This window comes from Neofelis nebulosa, chromosome 1, assembly GCF_028018385.1.
Source record: "Neofelis nebulosa isolate mNeoNeb1 chromosome 1, mNeoNeb1.pri, whole genome shotgun sequence".
In the NCBI taxonomy this organism is placed as follows: Eukaryota; Metazoa; Chordata; class Mammalia; order Carnivora; family Felidae; genus Neofelis; species Neofelis nebulosa.
The window spans coordinates 193,548,543-193,574,743 of NC_080782.1; the positions used below are offsets into that span (position 1 = coordinate 193,548,543).

The 26,201-nt window shown below is 36.6% G+C and overlaps 1 long non-coding RNA gene across 1 annotated transcript in view; it reads right to left on the reverse strand.

The window, feature by feature from the left end:
* Positions 1-26,201, reverse strand: part of LOC131484411 (uncharacterized) — a 478,066-nt gene that overhangs the window by 360,069 nt on the left and 91,796 nt on the right. Inside the window, exon 2 of the long non-coding RNA XR_009248234.1 lies at positions 15,483-15,531. This is a non-coding gene — a long non-coding RNA (uncharacterized LOC131484411). The remainder of the gene's footprint in view (positions 1-15,482; positions 15,532-26,201) is intronic.

Consider the following 26,201-nt stretch of genomic DNA (forward strand, 5'->3'; position numbering starts at 1 on the left):
AAAGACAAGACAGTTTTATTGACCACTTCATTAAAACAATGAGGGAACAGGAATGGGGATAGGGCATTAATGATACCAAAGAGGGGAAAGTCCATTTTACACTAAAATATATACATCAAGTACATGGTTTCTCTTATAAAAGTGACTTGTATATCTCCACTTCCTACTACCAATAGACCTCTAAATAAAGAACTCTGTGAAGATTATGGACATTTTAAAATAAGTCTTAGTTGTCTGTAATACTTGCATAAGTGAAAATAGCATGATGCTCCCCATTTGAGGAGACAAGTTCAACCATTCACCAACAGGACCCTTAAATCCTCAACTTAAAAGGGGTTCAGAAAAGTAACAAAGGTGTCCAACACCATGGTCTATAGAAAAAAGATCACCTGCTTTAATTCCCAGCTGTGTTAGGGACTGAGGATCACTGTCCAAATATGACAAACTTATTACCAAGAAATAAACTTGAAAAGTATACAAGATACCCAGTCTCTACTTTTCTACAGTTTTATATATGACACCCAGAAATCCCCAAGGCTATTTCCAATTAAAATGGTGGCAGTATCCATCTGCCTTAAGATCCCTGCTGATTCCACAATTTTAATGGGAGAAAAGGGATTAGAGATTTGGAAGGAAGTCATCTGAGAGTGCTGGGAAATGAAGAATTGGGGATGAATTGTCAGTTTTCAGAAAGGTGTTTTCAGGTGCAAGTTATAAACATGCATGCAAAAGAAAGGAAAAAGTGTCATTTTAAGTGGAAATTCTCATGGAGAAAATGGCAGCCAGCAAAAAAAATAAGCTCAAGTGGCTTGTGAGAGACCACCAGGTGGTGACAGGAACTAGTGACTCTGGCTGTGTAAGCTTGCATCCATGCCCTAGTGAAGCAGGTAACCACAATAACTGGAATGCACAGTTATCTTCACATCCTTGTTCATTAATTTTAATGTCTGGATCTCCTGTGGATCCATGTCTGTTTTCCACAGATTTTGATCATGTAATTTCATTTCTTCCTATGTTTAGTCATTTGTGACTGCGAGCCTGAAACTTCATATAAAAGACCATGGAGCCAAGTCTCTGGATGGGTGCCTCGCAGGCAGTTATGAGGCATAATCCATCTGATATCGAGATGCTTCAGAGCAAGGCTTCAGGGTCTGTGAAACCTGTTCCTGACATTAAAAAGGGTCACTCTGACTCTGAGGGTATGGTCCCTCACCAATACCAAGCGGAAGACTTGGGTATATACTAGGCCCTTCCTTCTTGGTAGTCCCTGGACTCTAGTTTCTGACCCTAGAGACCCCAAGACTGACAAAAAGGTTTTCTCAGTTTCTAAGAGTCTCACAAACCCCATGAGAATGGGCAAATGCTTTGAAAGGAAAAGCGGCACCAAATGTCTGCTCTCAGCCCCTTGAGTCCTTGCTGACTGGGCAGCCCTCTGAGACTTTCTGACAGATATTTTCCTTTAATTTTGTCTATATTTTCTGGGTAGTCTCTCTGAGAGAGTAGGTTTATAACAAGCTAGCTTATAATGTTAATATCCCCAGAATTAGTGAACTGAGCAATAAAAAGATTAGTTTCTATTTATGCAATACCAATCTGGCAAGTCCCTCATCACCTCTTACCCAGCATTTTCACTCAGAAATGAGTGCTACAAACATATCCACACGTACACACAAAGATACATACACACATGTATATGTGAGTACACTGACCATGCCCACACTACACTAATGTGTGCTAATTTTATCTTTGAAGTATCTTACTGATATGTAATACATAAATACGTGTATATGATGTGTTTGTGTATCATAACCCTTTATGGTAAACAATATGTATGTGTCACTGAATGCGTATTTGTGTTTTTCCCATGCCTTGAGTTCTCAGTCAGTGAGAACTGGTGAGCCATATTCTACAGAGGATCCCAGCCAAAATCCTAAGCGTCGCAGCCAAGAGTACTCTATCATTTTACCCAGTGTCGAGTATATTCCACAACAAGTGTTGTTTACTCAGCTGTGGCCTCTTTTCCTGCCATTTACTTTGTGTTCTGGCAAACAGTATCAACACTACTGGATATCAAAAGTACGCAAGTGATAACGCTGGACCTCCTTCAAAGAGAAAGAAGGAAATGCAACAGGCTGGGTGTGAAAAGGGCAAGGCTTATCATGACTCGAGTGGCCTTCTGGAAATGAAAAAAACAGCTGCAGAAGGTAAAGACTAACAGATCATTTGGGATTTGTGAAAGTCCTCTGACAGAAGGAGGGACATCATAAAAATCACTGCAGCCTGGGACAGCTGACCAAATATGTTACGGAATGTATCTGGAAGAAAACAGGACAGCAGACAAGTTATGATTTCAGAGGATGTTCAAAGAAAGAAATAAGGATTGCTAAAATATGAAACAAGAATACATCTCCACAGAGAGTAGGCTTCAAAGCCTCTTCAGGGCTCTGTAGCGTGGAGTTGGCTGCTGCTTCTATTGAACTCAGGCTTCTCTGTATCCCAATTCCTCGCAGAAACTGTGTACGCAGGTGTCTACTCTAGCAGGGGATGGCTTCAATAAAAACGGTAATCCTTAAAAAGAACCACGAGCACTTAAAATGTCTATATTAGCAAATATCAAGACATATTTTAAGTAAAAAAATAATTTGGCAGAAAAATAGATATGGTATGATCTCATATTCTTTTAAAATCCTAGAACTATATATAGGTGTATTTATCTCTTCCTCTTTGCCTATATGATATGAAAAAGTTCTAGCATATGTGCTAAATTTTAACAATGGTTACATCTAGAGAAGGAAGTGAATGGAGGTAAGGTAAAAAGTTTAAATACTATATTTTTACTTTATTTGTAAGTATTGTTTGAATATGTTTGACAAATTTGTATTTAAATATAGAAATGCATAGAATAAAAAGGTATCATCTCTATTGTGACTGATGCATACCATATGGAACTATTTAATATTAATGTACATTTCACTTTAATAATCTATCATGATCCTAATCTTAGAATAAAACGCAACAATTTTATAATAACAATTTGTATCATTATATTTGCTTCCATGGAATTGACAACATATGGCAAAGGGCCTACTTTTCAGAATATTAAGGATACATTATTGTTCTGCTTGGACTTCAGCTCTTATCACTGGAAACCTGCTTTTTGGTCTGAATTTCTGAAGAACCAGAGAATCCTTAGAGAGAGAAAGAGACAGACCAAAAAATGGAAAAATAAAATCTATGCTCTACTGAAGAGAACGTTTTTTGTTTGGTTAAATAATCTACAGGATTTTGTGCTAGAAAAGTAAGTAAAAAATACATTATTAATATATTACAGAATTATCCTGCCCTGTGTCATATTAGCCAGTGAAAAAAATCTTTCTCTGTTTGTGTCTAAAAAACCACTTTCTCCAAACGTGAGTTTAGATAAACATTTTATATTTGTTTCTCTTTTTTCTGGTCACAGTGTGGGAATGTGGGCAAATGCAATTTCTCTTCAGTCTCAAAAACAGAAAAGAAGAAAAGTGGTTTCTAAAATGCAGTATGTGCACAGTGGTAATAACCAAATGTCAACAGCTAGAAAAGTATATTGTCTCTTTAAATCAGCAACATTACAAAAGAAAGTTCATTTATTTCTTTGAAGTCATAAGGAAACTGATGGCAACATGAGATATCTCCTCAACCAAAACAAAATAAAAATTAGATATTAAAAACCTGAATATCAAAAGTTATTATTTCATTTCATGCATTACAATTTACTCTCCCAGACTTAATGATGGGCTCCCCATTTGCTGAGTGAATGTTTAACTAGAAATATTCAGAGCCTTGAGATTTCTCATTAATCATGATCATCATTTCATGCCCTTCAACCCTATCCTCCAAAATAACTGTTCAGTGGTTAAAAATCCTTATCAAAATACCAACAGTTTTCAAAGAGCTGGAAAAATCTTAAAATTTGTATAGAACCACAAATGACCCCAAATCGCCAAAGCAATCTTTAAAAAAAAAAAAAAGCAAATCTGGAGGCATCACAATTCTGGACTTCAAGTTACATTATAAAGCTATAGTAATCAGAACAGTGTGGTACTGGCACAAAAATAGACACATAGATCATGGAATAGCATAGAAAATACAGGGAAAAAAACCACAATTATATGGTCAATTTATCTGTGACAAATCAGGAAAGAATATCCGATGGAAAAAAGTGTCTTCAACAAATGGTGCTGGGAAAACTGGACAGCAACATGCAAAAGAATGAAACTGGACCACTTCCTTACACCATACACAGAAATAAATTCAAAATGGATTAAAAATCTGAAACCATAAAAATCCTAGAAGAGAACAGAGGCAATAACTTCTTTGACATTGGCCATAGCAACTTCTTTCTAGATTTGTCTCCTGAGATACAGGAAACAAAAGCAAAAATAAACTATTGAAACTATATCAAAATAAAAAGCTTCTACAAAGTGAAGGAAACAATCAACAAAACTAAAAGGCAACCTATGGAATGGGAGAAAATATTTGTAAATGACATATCCAGTAAAGAGTTAGTGTGCAAATATATAAATAACTTATAAAACTCAACAACAAAAAGTCCAAGAAATCCAATTTAAAAAATGGACAGATGAACAAATATTTCTCCAAAGAAGACATACACATGGCCAACAGATACATGAAAAGATGCCCATCATCACTTATTACCAGAGAAACACAACTCAAAACTACAATGATATATCACCTCACACTTGTCAGAATGGCTAAAATTAATAACAAAGGAAAGAACAGTTGTTGGTGAGGATGTAGAGAAAAAGGAATCCTTGTGCACTGTTGGTGGGAATGCAAACTGTTCCACTGTGTAAAACAGTATGGCGTATCCTCAAAAACTTAAAAATAGAAGTACCCTAAGACCTAGAAGTTGCACTACTGGGTATTTACCCAAATGAAAAAACACTAATTCAAAGGGATACGTGCACCCCTATGTTTATAGCAGCATTACTGACAATAGACAAGATATGGAAGCAACCCAAGTGTCCATCAATTGATGAATGGATAAAAAGGATGCCATTAAAAAAGAAAAAAAAAAAAAATATATATATATATATAATGGAATATCATGCAGCCATTAAAAAGAATGAAATCTTGCCATTTGCAATGAAATGGATTCCAAAAAAATATTAAGCAAAAGCATCAACTAATAATCTGCTAAAATCAAACACAAATTGTATATATACATATATACAAAATATAAATTTATACACTTATATATGTGCTATACATTTTAAATAAAGTTACTAATAAATAATGTAAATTATTATAAGGATTTACTATTTTCAACAAAAAGTGTTAGCAATAATTTTTTTAAATAACAAAGTTGGTGGAGAAGTAGTATGATTGCCACTCTAATATACTCTGACAATATTATAAGTTTTCATAGGCTTTTTGGAAAATAGTGAATCAGTTGTGTTAAACTTTGAAATTTTCTGAGCTTTGAACCATAAAGTCACCTTTTAAAAACTTATTCTAAAATACAAAGAAAAGAACAATGTAAGTACCAAATTTCATTTCTTAATAATTTATAAAAATAAAAAAACTTATATATTTATTATCAGGGAAATGTCTAATAAAACAAAAAACACACATAGTATATTATTAAATTTTGCATGATAGTGTCACAAAATTTTAATAAAGTGGGAAAATGCTCACTATGTTTTACCATGAAGAAAGCAAGATACATATCTATTATATAACTATTTATTATATATATAGTGTTATTACCCAAATAGAATTTTCTGTACTACATCTCTTCACTAAACTGTAAGTCATTGGAGGATAGCGTGCTTGTAGACACAGACACATACACATTATTCAGTCTTTCTCAAATGTGTAGCACATTGTCCATGATCAGGACATGTTTTTTAATTACTTAAATAAAGCAGGCCAACAAGTACATATACATACTTAAAGGATTAAATGAAATTTATCAAAGGGTTAACAATTGCATGACATGGATGTTTTCCCTCTTTCCGGATTTTTACAATAAGCATTCATTTTATAAAATATTAAAGAAACAATTACTAACTGAAAAGATATTTGCTAGCCAACTGTAAAAATTAGAGAAATTTGGGGCACCTAGGTGGCTCAGTCAGTCGTGTCCGACTCTTGATTTCAGCTCAGGTCATGATCTCACAGTTTTGTGAGTTTGAGCCCCATGTCAGGCTCTGTGCTGGCAGCAGGGAGCCTGCTTGGGATTCTCTGGCTCTCCCTCTCTCTCTGCCCCTCCCTCACTCACGCTGTCTCTTTCTCTCTCAAAATAATTCAATGAACTTAAACAAAAAACTAATTCGTTAAAAAAAAAAAATTAGAGAAATTTGAGCAGACTGCTTTCTCTTGAATGTGAATAAACCTGACATTGCTGATGCAGTTCTAATTGATTTTTTTTTAAGTGTCTGGGCAGTGTGTAAAAGAAAGGCTGCATATTCTCATTGTGTTTGGGCAGCACCAACAGACAGAAGATGAGTATATTCAGTCACAATTCCTTGTTTTAGGGCCAAAAGAAAGCTGTTGAATAACAACAGACCCACAAAGGGAAGCAAACTAACAAACACTGGGTAGAACAGATAATCCTCAGGTTGAATCCAAGGCTCCCTGACTAACATGACTGTTGCTCATTCACAAAGAGGAACTTGAGTGTTAGTTGGGATAATTTGGTGTGTCAGAAAAGAATTAAGTCAGGAGGCAAGTTTTCATGCCACTCTGCTACAATCTGTGATTTTTGCAAAGGACTCAGTTTGTAGCCTTGGTTCCCTCTCCCCCACCCTACCCCCGCAAACAGCTTAAACAGAGCCCAAATCTCTTGAAATATCTTCCAGCTACCTTATAGATTTGTTACAACACGTGAGTTCCTTAATAAGCCTGTTAGGCTGAAATATTCACATCCAAAATACAGCAGCTGCTCAAAATGCATTGTTTTTAAAAGCCTTCCAATGAGGTAACATGATGCCTTCACAAGCCAATGCATATTTTATGGATGGTACTGTGTATTGTTTTTGTACTAATATTAATTTAATGAGCACTTCTGTTTGTTACAGATTGGCTAATACATTTTTTATTTCCTATAGTTTGGGTCAAGCCCTTAAGTAATTGGCCTCTAGACAATTTCACATTCAAGGCACAGTTCTTTAATGGAGATCTAAATAAAGTGTGGTATTAAACAGTCTGCTTATGAAAGAAAACTTCTAATCTGATATCTGCGTCAGATGATGTACCCTGGAGGGTTGCCATCTGGTTCATGTATTTTTAATAATTTCAAGATTAGGTCGCTATAGTTCAGATCTACAGCGTTCTTTGTTTTATTTAGTTGTGAGTTAAAATGAGTCACTGTAAAACTGGAAGAAGCAACTTCCTATGATTGAAAGGGATGTGGGGTAAAATCCCCAATCTACTTGTAATGTCTTTAAAAGCAGTATTTACATTTCAAATGTGAGCTTCATTGGAAATCAACACAAAGTGATAAACCTTTCTTTTAAGAATTTACTTGTGAAATTTTACAATGTTGGGGCAGTTTTGATTGAAAACATTAGTTTAAAAATACTTAAAATTTATTTTAATATTTATTTTTAAAAATAAGGAAAAGGTGACAGACCCCAAGTAATATTGCTGCTCCTCCTAAGAAACTATATGAAGGAATATCAAAGCTTCTTAGTGAGGCACACTGGATACTGCTGTATCTCTTTTTAGATCACTGTACCTGTATTGCACTAAAGGACAATGAAAAGTCATCCCAACTGACTTAGAGAATTAAGGCTGCTGACAAAATAATTCACTCCCAGAGAGAAAACTATACCAGGGAAAATACAGAGAGTATCTTTTTGTCATCTTTTCATTTGTTTTCTGGATAGAAATAGCAATTTTTTTGTTTTCATTTTAAATTTCCTCCTCTCCCCAGAATATCTCCTCTTAATTCTTTATAATTGATAGTAACAAATCATATTTTGTGCTTGTGCAGTTGGAATTTGGAAATTTTCTGACACAATATGTTCACTGAAATTGTTAGGTATATTATAATTTGACATATTACCAATTTAAAAATTAAAAATTGTATTTAAAAATCCTACATATTACTTTTTACTATATTTTAGTGTTCTTATTGAAGACATACATTTTCATTTCTACACTAAAGAACACAGAATGAAGTTAAAGGAGAAATGTGAAAACATTTCTACATCCATCCCTCAGAGAAAATCACTTAACAGTGATTAATGTTAATATATTATCTTCCATTTATATATATGTTATATATATAATTAAAATAATATGCTTTTGATAGACTCTACTGTAGAGCAATTTTGTTCAGTTAACATTAACTATTCTTTAATGTCATTTCAAATGACCATGTTATATGGTATCTCATTGACACAATTTATTTAACTCTCTGTTGCTGCATATTTATGATGCTTTCAGTATTTCACTCTTACTAATATTTTCACAGAAATATTTATTCAACTTTCTGAATGGATGCTTAATATAAATCTTAAAAGGGGAAAACAATGGGCCCAACAGACCCTTGTTACATATTACTAAATTATTTTCCATACAGATTCTACTAATTTACACTGACTCGCAATATAAATCTCACCCCTATCTCATCAGCATTAAGCATATTATTTTCTTTAAGTAGGCTCCACCCCCAGCAAGGAGCCCAAAGCAGGGCTCGAACTCACAACCCTGAGATCAAGACCTGAGCTGAGATCAAGAATCAGACACTCAATCAAGTGAGCCACCCAGGAACTCCAGCATTAATCAAACTATTATCTTTTAAAATGTACGTTAGTTTGGTGCTTGAAAAATTACTTTATGAATTGGTATTACCACTGAGCTTCAACATATTCCCACATGTCTGTCCAAGTATATTTATTCTTCTATAAGTTTTTTGTTCATGCCCTTTTCTTAGTCTTTAGAAAATTTGCTTTCTTATGTTTGTCTTTTCTTTACCTAAGGGTATTCACCTTTTTCTGTACTGCTTAAAGGTGGAAAAAAATAAAAACAATACCAATTCTTTACAATTCTATAAAGAATACAAAGGAAGGGTATGGAGAGGCTTCATACTGTCCCTCGATTTAAAACTTGGCCAATTCTGTGTGGTTCAAAGCTTATGCTCTATTTAACAGAGAGAGCAGGAAAAGGAAGCTAGAAGGAATTCAGAAGTAAAAATTATATATTTAAGATGTTTTTTATAACATTCTTTTATTTTACAGATAAAGTCAGGCACATAAAAGCTGGTTAGTGGCAAGACCAAGACTAAAGACTGAAACTCAGGCCATTGGACCTCTGCTTACTATTAACCCACATTTGGAAAGACAGAATCTTCTAGATCCCTTTGGCACTGTGCCTCAGGCCTCTCCCAGTCAACAGCCAGAGAACATTGTTCATTTGGGATAGAGAGGAAAAGGATGTTGACTCCATGGAGTGGAGAACACTGCCAAACTGCCATTTTTTCCTCTCTTCTTTCTTTGGGTGTAAAAAGATTTTGGCAAGGAGCACCTGGGTGGCTCAGTTGGTTGAGCTTCAGCAGTTCATGAGTTTGAGCCCTGCATCCGGCTCACTGCTTTCAGTGCTGAAGCTGTCAGCTCTGAGCCGACTTGGGATCCTCTGTCCCCCGCCTCTCTCTTCCCCTCCCCAACTTGGGCTCTCACTAAAATAATAAAAATAAAAATTGGTAAAATCTTAATGAACTTTCAATTCTAAAGTGCTGATATTTAAAAGGAGTACTTAATAGCAGAAAGATAAATTATACAGGGCACCTGGGTGGCTCAGTCGGTTAAGCATCATTATCTCACTGCTTGTGGGTTCAAGACCTGCCTTGGGCTCTGTGCTGACAGCTCAGAGCCTGGAGCCTGCTTCAAATTCTGTGCCTCCTTTCCCTCTGCCCCTCCCCTACTCACACTCTCTCTTTCTCTCAAAAATAAAATAAACATTTTAAATTTTTTTTTTTTAATTTTTTTTTTATTTATTTTTGGGACAGAGAGAGGCAGAGCATGAACGGGGGAGGGGCAGAGAGAGAGGGAGACACAGAATCGGAAACAGGCTCCAGGCTCCGAGCCATCAGCCCAGAGCCTGACGCGGGGCTCGAACTCACAGACCGCGAGATCGTGACCTGGCTGAAGTCAGACGCTTAACCGACTGCGCCACCCAGGCGCCCCAACATTTTAAATTTTGAAAAAAAAAAAAAAAAGATAAATTACAATAACTGAATCAAGGGCACAATCAGAAAATGCCTGCTCTGGAAACTCATCCAGTTCTCGACTATTCCTGTTTTGGATAAATCCAATTGTGGTTCCCAAATCCACTGGTGTTCTTATGAGTTTGTGTTTCTTCTTGCACAAAGATAGCTACTAGGTTCTGTTATGTGTTTCAATTCAAATCATTTGGACCACTATGTGTAGAAGAATTCTGAGCCAACAGTGGAAAACATCAGAGCTACAATGATCATTAGGCCATGTCTTCCATCTGTCCAGGAGAGAAGAGCCATAGCTACACATTTGTCATATCTCTGTGCCATGCATCAATAATCAGCAAAAGGCGTGATGGAAATGGTGTTGGTGGGCACAGAAAGAGTAGAACTACCCATTTCCCTGCACTGTGGGTGGAGAACACTTAATTACACACCTCATCCTCCATCCTGTTCAGGGACACCTTACAGAAAAATAAAAGTCATCTTGGAGCTTCCTGCCCATGAATGTAGGACTTATTTTTAAATCTCCTTTAGAAGAAGTACAATTTCTAATTTAACTTCTCAGTTGTCTCCTTTATAGATTTATACTGAAACTATCCTCCAACATTTTGTACAAATGATACAGAAAAGGCTTTTCTTTCCAGTTCAGTGAGTTGAACTGACAGGAACAATCAGCATAGATATAATTACAGCAGTTAGTTCATGCCACTTACCAGAAGCACTAATAGTTTATAGTTATAAACTGTTGACTATTACTATCTGTTCAATGAAACAAAAATAAAACTGCAAAATAAGAGTTACATCTCTCAAGAAAAGTAACTTGTAAATGAAATATAAATATAACCCTGAAATAACTTCCACATTTATCAAGAAAAAGTAATTTATACTTTTTAAAATATGCAATTTACTAATAGCTCCTATAATCACAGTAATTCTCACATGAGCAGAGAGCACATGCTCATAACTTTGTAGCTGGCAGTTCATTGAACCAATCTTTTTTGTTGTTGCTGCTGCAATTTACATCCTGATTTTAACACTCATATATTCTAAAAAGAAATGAGTGAATAAATTGAGTTTTATTCTTTAAAGTGTCTTCATATTCAACTCATGTATCCCTTTTGAAGTAAAATCCATCCATATATTACTATTTCCAGCACACATACTAAAATTTTCAAGGCATGTGTCAGACCCCTGGAAGAAAAGAATTCACCATGGTGCCCATAAAAATGGCTCCTGAATCCATTCAAACAGACCTCTTTGAGTTTCAAATATACATTTCCAACCTTCTGGTAGACCCTACAACAATGCCTAAGGTCCCCATTTTTATTCAAGTATCACCAACCACAGTTAGCCAGAAAAGGTCTGTTTTTCATTCTTCCCTTCCCCATTTATCCCACATGTGGTAAGTCATCAAGTCCTTTTCCATAATATTATTATACCCTTTATTCCTCTCGTTCCTATGAAGAATCACAACACTAACCACCAAATCAGGAGACAATCCAGTCACCAGCCCCAGCCTACACCCCGTAGAGTACAAAATGCAGACAACAAGTAATAGTATATAAAACCCTGCTAGGCTGCCCTTAGCATCTCAGTTTCAAGACTCCAAGCCCAAGTTGTCTCATGAAGCAGCTCTCATCATCCACTGTCATATCTGGTGAGCCTGTTAAGCTCAGAGGTCAGGGGTGGGAGCAGATGGTAGAGATCGCAGGGTTACTGTCCTTCCTTTTCTTTCATTTATACACAGTGATGAGAAATTTTAAATGGCAAGGCATTTCCTCAACACCAGTGGTGCCTCTTTGGGAAAACCTGAAAACTTGTGAGTACATACTTTCCTCCCACCACCAACCTCCATCCTTAACACAAGTGTTGGAAAGACAGTGCTCAACAGAAGGTTTCAAGAGGGAGCCCCCCACACACACCATTTTTAGTCCTAAGTGAAAAATGCTATTTGTCACACCTTGCATCCAGATATTGTGAAATACATCCACATAATCCCATAAAATGAACCAAGGCTCCTTGGAATGAAAGGGAAATAGCAGTTTCATGGACTGAGACAGTAAATATACAAGATGAGCCTGGAGCATCTTATGGTGACAGAGAGTAAGAAAGTGCCCTCCCCCCAAATAATAATAATCACAATGATGGAGATGTGTCAGAGGAACACAGGCAGGCATCAGACATGCAGAGACAAGAGGCGACCAGATGCACAGATTCATGAGACCACATCTGATGTGCAGATCTATGAAATGATGTGGGCATACAACTTCCAGTGAGCTAACCTGATGACTGTTTGCCTGGAATAAGATGGGTACACACACCTGCTGCAGGAACCGTCCTGAAAGTTGTTGGGACACCACCGCTGCTAAGTCAGTTTTAACTACAAAAGCACAGAGAAGAATCAGAGGCTTTCATTCTACATTGACCTAAGCTTTTGACTTGGAGTGAAAGCTCAGAGTAATAGTAGAGGTGGATTGGGTTCTTGTTTGTTCTGTTAAAAAAGTGATCTGCTTAGGACTGACTTTGTGTACAATAGTCTCAGTAACAGCTGATGTGGGAATGTAGGTACAATACATACAGAGGTGATTTATAAACCCCCATTTCCCGAACCTTAATCCGGCCCTTCCGGCCTTCTATACCATACATGAATCTGACCCCAGCAGTAAACTATTTCTACATTATACAAGATTCCCTGAGAAACCCAAAGCAAATATGTACCCATATGTGCATGCTCTGTCTTGAATAAACAACAGATCTAATAGTAACAAGAATAATTGTATTAGGTTTCTAAAAATTTCATGAGGAAATGAGTCTCTGGTTCTTAACTAGATGTGTTTGCATCTTCCAATGATGTTTCAGTTCTTGTATCATTTTTTGACAAGATTATGATTTTTTTTTTACATTTACAAAGGTAGGGCACAATTCAGACTGTAGAGAGTGATATTCAGGGGCACCCTGAATATTTCATGTCATTGAACCAAAGAAAAGACATAACCTCAAACCAAATATATATTTTGCATGCAGGCAAAATTTGGCCCTGCCTGATCTCCTAATACCTTGTTGGAGTCCATTTATTGATACATTGTCTACGGCTGGTTTCACACTACCACTGCAAAGCTGAGCAGTCCCAACAGAGATAGCATGGTCCACAGCCAAACATATTTACTACGACCTGGTCCTTTACAGAAAAAATTTTCCATCCTCTGATGCAGAGAACAAGATGCAAGTATGTTACTATCGAAAAGATTCAAAGTGTTGTTCTGTGATTGTTTTCCTTTTCATTCCTGATTTTTTTCATAATCAATATTAAAACAATATTCTACCATGTCTCAGTTAAGCTATTAGTAAAGCAAAAGCAAGGTCATTTCTCTAAATTGGGACCAGAAAGTTGAAGGATAAGCGGGGTCCCTGGAGGCTATAATGGAGACAGCAAATAATCCCAAGGTGATGGTGAAAGCCTCAGAGGGCAGCTCCGCCATGAGATTCTCCTCCAGTGCCAACCTCCACAGTCAGTGTTTATTTTTTCTTATTTTTTTCCAAACAACAAAGATGTATTTATTTATTTATTTCCTTTGTTTTTCACTTTATTAATTAGTTGTGATGGGGTAAAATTAACATATAATAAAATTCACTAATTTTATGTGTACAGCCTTAAATGTGCATGGTGTCAAGACCACCACCATCGTAATATCAAACATTTCCATCACCCCAAAAAGTTCACTCATATTCGTTTGTCATCAATCCCTTCCTCCGCTTCCTGGCCTTGGTGACCAGTGATGTGCTTTCTGTCATTAAACCTTCACCTTTTCTAATTTTTCATATAAAGGGACTCGTAAAATATAGAGCTTTTTAAAATAAGAATGCGTATGTTTAAGTTGCACAACATGATGAGCATACACACATACACAGTGAAATGATGACTGCAAAGTGAAATGAGCCAGACACAGAAATCTCACTTCTATGTGGAATCTAAAAAAGTTGAATACAGAGAAGCAGAGAGTAGAACCATGGTTACCAGAGAAAGGAGAGGCAGAGGAAATGGGGAGATGTTGGTCAAAGTTGCAGTTACACAGGATGAGTTAAGTGTACAGATTAAATATACAGCGTGATGACTATAGTTAATAATACTTATTAAATATTGAAAATTTGCTAAGACAGTAGATTCCAGATGTTCTCATAACACACAAAAAAATAGTAACAAAGTCAGCAGATGGCATGTAATCAGCTTGACTGTATTTCACTATGTAAAAGGTAGTGTTTCTTTAGTCTTCCTGCATTTTTATGTTATTATTTACAGTATATTTGTAACCTACTTATAGAAAATTAAGTTTACAATAATCAAACACATAAAATCAAGTTGTTTTGACAGAAGACTGTAGGGGGCACCTGGTGGCTCAGTTGGTTGAACTTCAGACTCGATTCTAGCTCAGGTCACGATCCCAAGTCATGGAATCAAGCCCCACTGCTTGAGATTCTATCTCTCCCTCTGCCCTTCCCCTGCTCTCTCACATACTTTATCTCACTCTCTTTTTTCCTCTCTCTCTCAAAATCAAAAAAATTAGAACATTAAAAATAAATAAAATAAGACTGTAGAGGAGATCTAAAATCACACAATATCCTTTCACTAAGAATCATATTCCCAGTTGACCACATGTTCAGAACAAGCTCTATCTTCAAACCGCTGTTGCTAAGACTATGTTAACATAATCAGGACACAGTCTGCCAGACGGTAATAGTATTTACAATCTTAGATTCTGTTCTAAAACATGAATGGCCTTCCTGTGTGTTCAGTAGGGCTAGCTCTCATTTGTGTTCCTTATTCACTCACTCGTTCATTCAACAAACATTCACTGATCCTTCCCTGTTCAGAGCACATCTACAGCACAAGGCAAGCTCTTTCTGAAATTTTTCCCAGGGCATGTGGTGGGCTCTGATGCAAGTGCAGAAGTTTTCCAAGTATACACAAGATAAAACTATTTACAAAGTGCTGGTTTTGTCAATCTTGAAGAGCTCCGAGAAAATCCCCCATGTTCTCTGCCATTTACAAATGAGCTTAGAAAGTAGAGCAACCATGAGCAATCAAAAAAAAAAAAAGGAAAATAGTAGATACTTGACATAGAAAGCTGCTTCCATTTTTGAGAGGGATATTAGAGGCAAGAAAAAGGTCTCAGTGAGGAATGCAGAAGAAGTAGGCATTGGCTAAAGGGACAAAAAATATTAGACAAGTTAATGAGAAAATAGTAATGTATCTACTCACTGTGCTTGTGGAAGCATTATACAGACAGTATGAGCTTTTACTGTATCTCCTAGAAAAGAGGGAGAAATAAATCAGTAAACAAAGACTCTGCCAGCCAAGTATCACCATTCCTTCAACACCTATGAATAAGAGCATCATCATTGCTGTTCTAAAGTGAATTGGCCCCCAACTGATCATTTTCTCCAGAGCCTTGCTTATTCATCCTGGGAACAGCTTTGACTCAGGTGCCCTAACCCGGAGGTGGGTAGTCTGCAGGGTGGCTGAGACCCTCTGGGGCAAACAAGATGATGTTGTTTCTCGAAATGTTCAGTTAACATTTAATAATTCTAAAATGAAATATTTATATTTCACTTTTTAAATCCTGGTGAAATTGAACATGAAAGTCCTTTGCTATGAAAGCAGAATGCATTTGGATGTGCTACGCTAAGGTCCTCAACTACATTCAGCTTTGTAGGGAAAAAGAATCATGAAGTTAGTGAGAGTAAGACCTGGTGTGTTAGCCTGAGTCCCCAAGGTAATCAAAAGAGACAAAGAAAATTGTGACCAGAGTGAATGCTTTTATAAGGAAAGAAAGAGGAATGAATGGCCCTGAAATCATAAAAGCTGATTATTTGTTTAGATAAAAGAACTCCAAGTAGATTAATTTTATTTCCTTATTGTTATAACCCATACTTAGCTTTCTATTCAAAGCTTCCAAGTCTATACTTGATCTATAGAATCAAATACATTTAAAGTTAAGTGGTTAGCTTGAATGTAAAATTAGTCACCATGTAATTACTGAAAAGACACGTTCATAACTACAAAAGAAACTACAAAACTCTCTAAAACTCCTTCCATGTTGAGAAAACGTTTATTTCTTCCAGGTTATCATTTTTTTCAAACTGCTCTCAGGGTTGCTAGATTTTTGTGGAGATTTTCATGAGCAAAGCAAGATTTCAAATGGTTTTGTGAAATTCTGTAATTTGCTACAGGATACATTTCTGATTTGTTCCTTTCTCTTTTTCTGCCTCCAAATTACATTTTCATTTAGCCGGTGTTGCTCTGCAGTTTACCCCCAAAGCAAGTGATGAGTGAACCATTTGTTTAGTAAATATTTATTGAATAGCTAGCCACCAACGTGGGGCCTGACAAATTTTGCTCAATTAAAAAAAACACTGAATGCAACTTGAATATGTGTCTATTCTGAGGGCACCTTGTAGCCTTTTGGGGATTCAAAGTATACAAAATTCAGGTTCTGACTTTGGGTCTAGAAAATAGAAAACATCATGAAAGTGGTATAGAAAATTATCACGTAAATTCAGAGAAAGCAAAACACTTTGGCTGGACATCAGAGAAGCACTCTGATAAAGGAGGCCTTTGAGCTCCAGCTAAAGAGATGTTTAGAATTTAGGTCTGTGGAGACACTGGCTAAGGCCATGAGGGGCTGAGGGGACATGGAAAAGCACAGAGCTGTGAAATGTGTATAGACAGCTCAGTTTCCAGCTGGAGACTAAGAACTACACACTGAGACTGAAGGAAGGAATAACATAAAGGCAGAAGAGAAAACTATCAACTCAGTACTCAGCTAAGCATGTCTCTGTCCTGCAACTAGACGGTGTTGAGCACCTACCAGATCCAAGAACTGGTTATGCACAGACAAGTGAAACAAAATTTCTGCACTTGAGCTTCTCACAGTTCAGTGGTGGAGATCTACACATAATTGAATGGTTTCAGTGTAAGTACTATAATAACAGCAGGCACAGCGATGGAGCAGCTGACTCTGGAGAGGAAAGTCAAGGAAGGCTTCCTGGGAAGACAGAAAGGAAATTCAACCTTGAAGGATAAAAAAGCAGCTATCAGGACAGGAAGGAGGCATGGGTCAGGGAGGCCCTTTGGAGTCAGGCAAGGAGCCACACGTGCAGGCTGTGAAGTGAGGTTTTTTACCATTACATTTCAACACACTCCTCCAACATGATTATTAATTACAGACCCACTTAAATTTTACTTTATTAGCACTAACTTTGGGAATAGAATATTAAATTTTCATTCACTCAGCAAATATTTATTGAGCCAAGCTTTTCCCCCAAGTGTTCTCCACTCTTCTAATTCCTACCCTTTGGCTTTTCTCATGTAGTTTTCTCTGCCTGGCATGTCAGTTTTCACCGTCTTTACTCACCAAACCTCTATTCACCCACAAAGGCCATCTATCCAAAGACCATCATTTTAATGAAGCCTGTGCTAATATCTCAAACAAATTTCTCCCACCTCTTTTAAGTACTCAACACACTTTCTTTGTACTACCTTATTACACCTACCCTACTTGTCTTATGGAATTATGTTTATACCATAATTTTTATAAGAACAAATACTGTGTTTTGTTACTCTTTTAATCCTATACAAGACTAGAACAATGCTTTGCAGCACTAACTTTTGCTGAAATTAGCTGGCAAGACTGTCCCAAGAATAAATCCCATACATGGGTGGGTCAGTATTGCCCCATTTCCAGACACACACACACACACACACACACACACGTATATACAGATCCTTACGTAAATGTCTACTGACTTCTGTAAAACCATATCTATCTTCAGCAAAATTTCTTGTAGTATTTGTATTACTGTTCTCCAAGTTATTTATCTGTAAAATAGAGAATGCTAGAGAAATGAAACCTTGGAAACCATGTTAGAAGGCGGGGGGGGGGGGGGGGGGGCGGGTAGGCAATGCTACACAATTCCAACTGCATGACATTATAGAAAACAAAAAAATATAGTGGAAAAAAAGTAGTTCAGAGGTTCCATGGTTTGTGCATAGAATGTGAACTTTGAAAAGGAAAAAGAGATTACTTTTAGGGATGATGAATGTGTTCTAAATCTTGACTGTGGTGGTAATTGCATTCATGTATTTATCAAAACTCATGTACTCTATTCTTAAAATGTGTGTATTTTACAACCTACATACACTTATGCCTCAATAAAGCTATTTTTAAAATACATATTATACTAAAAACAACTTCAGCTTTCAGCCAGGTCCCCTGAAAACCAAATATTTTTGTATGTTATATAGATTTTAACAAATTAAGAAATTATAACTTTGATGAGGAAAGATTATATCAGATAACAATTATGCAGAAACAATCCACAGACTCACAAATAAAATAGTAAATATTTAATTGAAGCTGGAACTCTTCCATTATATTTTACAATTTTGCTGAAAATCCATATTCTTAAGATGGGACAAAAACTTCAGCCATGACTTAAGGGAGATAATGGAAAGAGGCGAGAATCACTGCAGCAACCCCTTTGGGGAATTAGGTACAAGATAAAAAGAGTGGGGCTGGGAATATTTATATATCAAGAAACTTTCAGCTCCTAAAGAAATAATGGGAACAGAAGAAACAAGGAAAGAAAGGCTAGTGGTCAGGAAACCAGAAAATTTGATCACTGGAATTTAAATTACCCTGAAGTTGACGTCATTTCTGCAGTCTTAAATTCGTGGTGAAAGAACGGACATTTGAGGGAGGGTATAGGCAGCACAGTTAAACAGTGGGGCAGTGATAAAACTGACACACAGGAAATGACTTCAGGATATTAGAAATGCAAATACGCGAGGAAAGGAAGCTCTGGTGCTCCAAGCCATAAAGGTCAGATATTACTCAGGAATATTCTAATATTAGTCTCCAGTTAAAATTCTATTTTCAAATCTCATTACCAAGGAACTCCACAGTACATCCATTTTCTGTTGTCTAGAATTTCATTATCATGAATGTTCTATTCCCAGTCAAGAGACACTGGAAAGAAAAGTCATCTCTAGTTCAACCAGGAGTTGCTGTGAATTAAGAAGCAGAAAAAAAAATCTTCATAATCATCTACTCAGTTTTAAGGGTACCATTAAATATGCAACTCACCCTTTCTTAATCACAAAGTCTTATGTGTGTGTTGGAAGACTGGATAGGTTTCCCTGAGCAAGCAACTGAGACAGGCCTAGAGTTTAAAGTCAATTGTTTACTAGTATTTCTGCTAAGAAGTCCTGCTTTCTTGTCCCTCCTTGCCCACTCCCCCATTTCATTCAGTAACCTTCTCTAGAAGTCTCTAAAATACCAAAATGCAACACTGTCAAGACCCAGCTCTTTTCTTCATTTGAAGTTTAATTTCTCACTTGTCATATTTACTTCTGTTAACCAACTTCCACTAGGTCTAAGACTGAATCAAAGAGAAGGGAGGGAGGGGCACCTGGGTGGCTCAGTTAGTTAATCATCCCATTCTTGATTTGGGCTCAGATCATGACCTCTCAATTGAGAGATTGAGCTCTATGTTAGGTCCTACACTGCTGAGCGTGGAGCCTGCTTGGGATTCTCTCTCTTCCTCAAAATAAATAAGCATTTAAAAAAAGATAAAGAAGAGAAAGGTTGGCTATGGTAGAATAAGCCTTGCACTTGGAACCATACACTTTGTTGAAGTTCCACAGACTTCTGAACAAATTGATATAAATATACATCCCACACATATTCACAGCACCCTGTACATGCATTAAGTATAATTCCACTTACTATAATGTAATTATCTCTTTATTTGTCCTCCCACTCCCCAAGACTGTAAGTTCTCTTAAGGTAGTGATTGTCTCTTCCTACCCAGAAGAATGTCTGGCATGACTGTGAAATAGACAAGTCATTTCACTTCTCTGAGTTTCATTTTCCCATGTACAAATTATAACAAAAAAAAAAAGTAGCTTCTTTTGGGATTGTCAGTTTTAAGTGATATATACAAATATAATTTAAAAAAATCATAAAGTAAAAAGCTATATGGCATCTCTTTATTACTTGCATTAATCCAACAATTAAAAACAACTTACTCTATCGCAGAATAGCTCATTACAGTGAGTACCGCTGTAATGAAATTATGTACAAGAAAATAATTTCAAGCTTTTATTGATAGTCTGTGTATCTAAGCAATAGGTAAGTAGATAAATACAGAAAAAATATAGATTTTGGATGATGCTTTCAAATTTGGAATAACAGAAATTGTCTGGCAGTAAGATACAAAAGAGGAAGTTGGCATTTATTTGTAGTCCCATGCTTCTGAAACCTGGGAATAAAAGCCAAATACTAAATACACGCTTTCCAAAATACTATCAGGCCTTTTTTTACATGTCCCCCAAAACACTATCAGGCTTTCTTTTCTAAAGACACATGGTGAAGTATCAAATATCTTACAGAGTGTTGCATATAAATACAGCCATCATTTCATTCATTCATTCTTCCTTACAGTACATCCACTCAACCAATAACAAAGAATATCCATCCATCCGATAAATAATGCATTCTACAAATATGTTTTGAGCATCCACCAGGTGCCAAGTTGCCAGTGGAAAAAAAATGACAGGTGAGACATAATCTGTGCTTAAGGCACTTGCAAGTAGTAGGGGGAAAAGAAATTCATGAATTTGTGTGCACAGGAGCCATGCTATTTATTTTAGTATTTAGTATTCTGCAATGCACCTTGCTGTAGAGAATTTTTAATATTTATTATAATGCCTTATTTGCAAGTGCAGAACTTTTCTCTGACCAGATCATAAAAATATTCTTAATGTAGACCTTCAGCGTTACATAAAAAGTTGTTTTCTTCGACAAATAGTTCCATCAAAAAGTATACATCTGGAGGTGCCTGGGTGGCTCAGTCGGTCAAGCATCCAACACTTGATTTCAGCTCAGGTCATGATCTCACCATTTGTGGGATTGAGCCTTGCATCAGGCTCTGAACAGACAGTGCAGAGCCTGATTGGGATTCTGTCTCCACACCCCTTCCTCTGTCCCTCCCAGCTCTCTCTTTCTCTCTGCCTCTCTCTCTCAAAATAAATAAATTCTAAAAATAAAAAAGAAAAGTAAATGTCTGAAAGAGGTTTTTATCTGTTCCTTAAGTCATTAGCCAATTATATGAAAAACAGTGGATATATTTTGTAAATGATTCAATGATGAAAATATATACATATTTTATTGCCAGATATAAAGTATTTCAGAGTTATTAAGGGATGCTAGACAGGAAGAACAAGTGTTTCTAGTGAGTTACGGTAAATTACCATGACTTGTTCGACTTTGTAGAACCACATCTAGCATACTGCAGACACAGAATATTGAATGAATGAATGAATGCATGAATGAATGAGGAATGCTGGAATGGTGGCAGCCAAGATTTATAAGGGGAACTAAATGAAATGGAAAAGATATTAATATCAGTCTCATTAGTCATCTTTTCTCTTGGGGCCCACTGCTTCTCATCTCATCTATAAAAGTATAGCAATATGAAATATATTGGACTCTGGAGCTCACATCCAAACTACTCCAACTGTGTAAGTAATATAACCCTTTGAGATTTCATTTATAAAATGAGGATAAAAATATGTAATGTGTGAAAACATCTATCACACTTAGTTATGACACACAATTACTGTTCTATACATTTTCATTGATATTTTAGAAACAATTTTGGGGGCATACAAAATTATGCTACTGTGCTAAAGCAATAATGTGATAACACTCAATGTGAAGTCACTCATCCTGTGGTTGTTTTATATCATTAATAATATTTCCAGACATGTAGTTGTAGAAGAGAATGTCCTCTGCTTCCCTCTCTCAAGTCAGGTAACTACTCCCAAGTTCTCTTGATGGTACTGGCAGACATGATGAGATATGAGGGATGTGTAAAGCTACTCTTGGCTCAAAACACCTTCTCTATCAGTCTACCTTGGAGACTAGAAATGCCACCTTTGGAAGTACTTGTTTGGATTAAAACACTGCAGTCAAAGATTATCACCAAAGGTCAATCCTTGACTTCCAATCCTGTGGAAGGACTTCCAATCCTTGACTTCCACATAACTGTGTCTGTGCCTTAACCCAACTCTCCCGCTTGAACAAATGACAAAGACAGATAAAATATTAACAGATAAAAAGGATGAGACAAAATTAGGCTCAGAATCAGTGGATCAAATATAAAACAAAAACAGTGGACCTTAAATCCAAGCTCCATGGACTCCTGGACAGGAAGTAGGTGATAGTAAAGAAGACTGAGTTTCTGGGGGGTTATGGGCTAAGAGATCTCTATATAAGATGGGACAAGACTCATGCGAACTACTTACAACTAAAACTCCATAAAACTCAACTTCGTGAGGAGAGGCTGACCATTCGTCAACCTGGAGCAATTACTTTACTAGAAGTTCTGAACCTCAGGAGGTAGAGTCAAAGATACAGCCTCAAAACCAGAAACTGAGAGAAGCCAATTGCTAGTTCTGTGACTGGATTCTCAACGTTCACAATATCAGCATGGAAAAAAAATTGAAAGCAACAGAAACTTGTTAAATATAAAAGGAGAAAGAGGGGAAAAAATACAATCCAACCTCACACTAGGTACACAAATTTCAGAGGCCCAGAGACCTAAATTAAAAGGAAAAATTAAAACTTCAAGAGTATAAACTATCTCAATGGATCTGGAATAGTGTTGCACAAAGATGAATAACTGAAATAGGTTGGGTCAAGATACATTTTGAAAGTAGAATCAATAGGTCTTGAAAATATGGGGAAAAAAGGGCGGTCAAGAAAAGGCAGGCCAACAGTTTTGTCCTGAGCAATGGAAAAATAATGTGCAAAATACTGGGTTCAAGAAGACAGAGGAGGAGTAAGCTGGAGAAGAAATATTAGAGATATTAGAGAAGAAATATTATCTGTGGGCCAATTAGAATTGAAGTTCCTAATATAAGTGTGAAATAGCAAGTTGAATACACGAGTGTGAGCTCTGGGGAGAAATGAGATCTAGAGATAAAAATCTGGAAACTTACGGATATTATCTAAAACCAGGGAAGTTGATGAGATTTCGCCTAAGGAGTAAGAATGGTTAGGGAAGAAAAGGTGAAGGACATACTCAACACTGACCTGAGAAATGTTTTAAGTTCTTATTTTGGAAAATCTTGAATTTTTCAGATATGAATGCAATGTAAGGTCTCTAAGGTAAGTTGATTTAGAAGATATTTCCGGGGTGCCTGGGTGGCTCAGTCAGTTAAGTATCTTACTCTTGATCTCAGCTCAGGTCTTGATCTCAGGGTCTTGAGATCCTTCACTCCACACTAGGCATGAAGCCTACTTAACAAATAAACAAACATTTTTGAGTTTCCAATTCCACATACTTCTCTATCCATTCTTTGTTTGAATTATATATACCTAAAATACATTACTATATTTTGGAATAAAAAAGATCTTTGTGTTTTTTTCTTCAATGTCATGCTCTTCCTTTTACTTTCAGCTGAAAGAACAATTTCTAACAATCTATATCAAAGTGATTGGAAAATTACCAATGCTATAAAAGTACCTTACACAAAACTCTGAAAAAAAAAAAGACTAAATTGAAAAATTAATTTATTCTACATTTCTTTGAGGTTTTAGTCTATCTGAGATTTTATTTGAAAGTCAAAAGCTTAACAGTAGCCAGTAATGATCTGTAATTCAGTGTCTATCAATTATTTTTCCTCAGAATTATGAAGATTTGAGGTGTCAGCTGATTCAGTTCCTGATAAGGACTCTCTTCCTTGCTGTATCCTCACATGGCAGAAAGAGAAAAATATGGTCTCTCTTCCTTTTTCATAATCCCATCCCTCATGACCACATTTAAAGCAAATTATCTCCTGAAGACCCCCCTCCAAACACTGCCACGTTGGAGGGTTAGGGCTGCTACCAATTAATTTTGAGGGGACACAAATATTCAACCCATAACACTCACCTTCCCACGCAATCAGAACTAAGCACTGCATCATTTCTAAGACATGTGAGCTGTCAGATACTACTTTGTCAAGAGCCTTCACTTTGTGCAAAATTTTCTGCACTCGTGCCCAATTGCTAAACTGAGCATTTATAAGCAAAGTATTAGTGCTTGGTCGTAAAAGCCATAGTACTTACTGGACCAATTATCAGACCCCTTACCTAAGGCCAAATACTTCAGGACAGATTGGAGGACTATCTGTTGTGTGAGTGCTGTAATTATACAGTGCTTCCACAAATCTACTGTGTAGCTATTAGTTGCAGTTTTCTTTTCCCCCAACTTAGTTTTCAGATTGGTAGTAAATGAATCCAGTGACTCACCGTTACTTAGTTGGCAACTCAAGTAGTTTTTTTTTTTTTAATTGAGCAGAAAGAAAATACTTTCCCATGTACAAATATGGAATTTGGTTTAAGATCTTAAAAAATAAATTTGACCCATCAATGGCTGACTTTTCTTGTCATTCTTTAAAGAGGACATGGGTCCTTATTCCTAGCAATCTAAACTACAATTTTGTTTTCACCCATTTTCCATAGGCCCAAGTCTTTAGACTGAACAGAAGTGAAGTACAGTTTCAATATTAAGGTCTCCATGCAATGTCCAAGTAGAACAAATTACTGACAGGCAATTTCCAGATTTTACACATTGTTCTGGAAAAAGCTGACAAACAGCAGTTTAGCATGCCTCTCCATGGTGTGCATTGCTTTTGTTTTCTTTATGCTTACATTTAGATTGTATAACTAAACAACGGGATGCATGTTTTTGCCTTGATCAGTGAAAAAATCAGAGACTTTATAGGCAGAAGCATTCCCACCCATATAGGTAGATGGTAGGTTCTCCCCACTCGGCAAAAAGATGAAAGGTGCAAGAAAGAACAGGAATAAGAAAGAGGATGAGACTAGATTAGGTTGTAAATAGCATATCAGTGGAATCTAAAGTTATTTCCCACACCATCATCACACCAAACCACATCATTTTTGTGTCCCTGTTATTCTCTCCATGTTGACAGGTCAACCTGGGCTGACATTATTACCCCTGGAATTGTTAAGCATTATTGAACCAGGCTGTGAGAAAGAAAGAAGGTGACACTATTCAGAGCTATAGGTATTGATGAAAATTAAGAGTTCAGTCTATCTACAGACTCTTCCTAACAGTAGAGAAATGCAGTGCCCAAGGGACAAGTCTGCAGCAAAACATAGAAACACAAAATATCTATGCCTTCAGAAAATTAGAGTGAGGGAAATTCTGATGAACAGACTAGGTTTTCAGACTGGAATTTGCATCTGGAAGGACAGTGGAAAAGCCCCCACTCATTTTTTTTAATTTATTTATTTAAATTCAACTTAGTTAACTTACAGTGTAGTATTGGTTTCAGGAGTAGAACCCAGTGATTCATCACTTACATACAACACCCAGTGCTCATCCTGACAAGTGCCCTCCTTAATGCCCATCGCCCATTTAGCCCATTCTTCCACCCACCTCCTCTCCAGCGACCCTCAGTTTGTTCTCTGTATTTAAGAGTCTCTTATGGTTTGTCTGCCTCTGTTTTTATCTTATTCTCTGTTCCCTTCCCCTATGTTTATCTGTTTTGTTTCTTAAATTCCACATATGAGTGAAATCACATGGTATTTGTCTTTCTCTGACTTATACTTTCTTTAAAAATGTTAATGTTCCTAAATTTCTTTAAATTTGGCACCTCACTTCTAAAGGCTCCAGCCTCAGGACAATTCATCCATTTAGGAGTACTTATTGGACCTATGTCCTGCTCGGTGCTGAGGACAGGTGAGGGACTTCTCTTGAGGGACTACATTACCAGAGCAAATTCTCCAGAGAGAAGCCAAATTAGCTTGTCCAGCTTAACGCTGAAGAATAAGTAATGATACCTACTGGGGAAGAGCAGAGGGAGACTGACAAATAGAATGTTCATTTCTCAAAATACCAG